The sequence below is a fragment of the Egretta garzetta genome, unplaced genomic scaffold (assembly GCF_000687185.1).
Source record: "Egretta garzetta isolate BGI_Z169 unplaced genomic scaffold, ASM68718v1 scaffold589, whole genome shotgun sequence".
Classification (NCBI taxonomy): domain Eukaryota; kingdom Metazoa; phylum Chordata; class Aves; order Pelecaniformes; family Ardeidae; genus Egretta; species Egretta garzetta.
In genome coordinates, this window is record NW_009266282.1 from 1,619,844 (window position 1) to 1,622,089 (window position 2,246).

Genomic DNA, 2,246 nt, shown 5'->3' on the forward strand with positions numbered 1-2,246 from the left:
GCTCCAGGCTACCTTCTGATAAGATTTTACAGCAACTATTATCTTGAGAAATGTTTTCATATAATAATGGAGAACTGCTCGAAATAAGAGTGTGACCCTTACAATATGAAAAGTGGGGCCTTTTCAAATAGCGGGCATGTGAGAGCGATGGCTGCTGTAGCTGGTTCACGGACCAGAATTACTTAGACATCTGGAAGTAATTAATGTGTATTTCTTTAGCTACTAACCCTTGCTGGGCTGGGGAGAACCTGAAACGATGCTACAGCTTGTGGATATATTGGACGGCCTTGATTTAGAGCATTTAAGGCAATGGCTGTGTGCAAATGGTTTTAAACATCCTGTGTATTCTTGCTGCAGTGCTCAGCAGATGCCTGTGACTAGTTGGCAGCAGGGGCTACCTGTGATCCTTGCTTGTTGCTAATTTTTTTCCTGCACTTTGCTCCCAGATGGGCACATGGACCAATGAAAGAAAACAGGGAGAGTGGCTCTTGCTGCGTGCGTGCGCTCCTTGCTCTGATGTTGCAGCTGGGTGTGGGGAGTAGGGTCCAGCCCCCTTGCTTTTGGGCACGCCTGTGAGCAAGAAAGGCCCCATCTGAATCACACTGACAATTCCCCATCAGGACAGAGCCCAAACTGGTAGCTGGTCTGGTGTGTCTCGGCTTTTTGCAGACGCTCAGTGCATCCACTGTGCTGAGTTCAAAGGACCTATCGCACGGGATGCTTGCTAAAAATAGCTTTCCCTCATCCTCCAGGCTTAGGGGGATTCTAGAAATTCATGGTTCATGAGATATGTGGCTGTGGTGTCCATTTTTAGTGACCTTAAATGAAATCAAGGGCAACACGGAACATGTTTGTCAAAACACTAGTGACAGTGATGCTCAGGCAAGACCACGGGCTCAGCTTTCCTCAGGCAAACACAAGCAGGGCCAGCCACTGTGTCTGAATGACGAGGTAGTGTCCCCTGTCCCCCCGTGCCACAGAGGCAGCTACCGGTGCCCTGGGCTGCTCCAGCTGGGAGCAGTGCTCTGAGTGGTGGCAGGGGCTGTTTGGGGTAGGTTTCTGGCCCCACACAGGTCCTGTAGGATTTGCTCTGGTGAGGGAAGGCTGGTGCTGCAGCCTCGGATGAGTGTCCATGTAGTGCAGGGTAGATTAAGACTGGATATAAGGATGAAATTATTTACAATGAGGGTGGTGAAACACTGGCACAGGTTGCCCAGAGAGGTGGTGGAGACCCCATCCCTGGAAACATTGCTGGTCAGGTTGGATGGGGCTCTGAGCAACCTGATCTGGTTAAAGATGTCCCTGCTCATGCAGGGGGTGGGCTAGATGGCCTCTAAAGGTCCCTTCCAACCCAAACCATTCTGTGATTCTATGATAGTGAACAAAGACGGAGGATGACCAAGACTGTCAGGATGACCTGGGGCGGAGGAGACCCTTCTGCTCATGCACCAGGAGCTACCTCTCCCTGTGCAGGCACGAAGACTCCCATCGCCCCTGCCCAGTGCTGCCCTCAACCTGCTCTGCCAGGGGAGCTCAGTTTGCAGCCATTGCCTGTCTGCTCTGAACCAGTGTCCTGGTTTCTGCTGGGACAGAGTTGATTTTCTTCCTAGTAGCTGGCATAGTGCTGTGTTTTGGATTTAGTACTAGAAGAATGTTGATAACACACTGATGTTTTGGTTGTTGCTGGGTAGTGTTTAGACTGGCCAAGGACTTCTCAGCTCTCAGCTCCACCGGGTGCACAAGAAGCTGGGAGGGGACACAGCCAGGACAGCTGACCTCACCCATGAGAACCAGGACCTGTGATTGCAAGGCTACTTTTAGCTGTCTGTAGAAGGCCTCATCTACTTCCTCATCCTGGTTGGGTGGTCTATAGTAAACATCCACCACAGTGTCACCCATGCTGGCCTGTCCCTTAATTTTTACCCACAAGCTTTCAACTTGTTCTTCATCCTCTCCTGGGTAGAGTTCTGTACATTCCAGTTGCTCCTTCACATAAAGAGCAACTCTGCTGCCTCACCTGCTAGTCCTGTCTTTCCTGAAAAGTACATAGCCATCGATGGCAGCGTTCCAGTCATGTGTGTTATCCCACCATGTATCTGTAATTGCGATGTGCCCTTGTTGCCAAGAAGGCCAATGGTATCCTGGGGTGCATTAAGAGGACCATGGCCAGCAGGTCGAGGGAGGTTATCCTCCCCCTCTACTCTGCCCTGGTGAGACCCCACCTGGAGTACTGTGTCCAGTTCTGG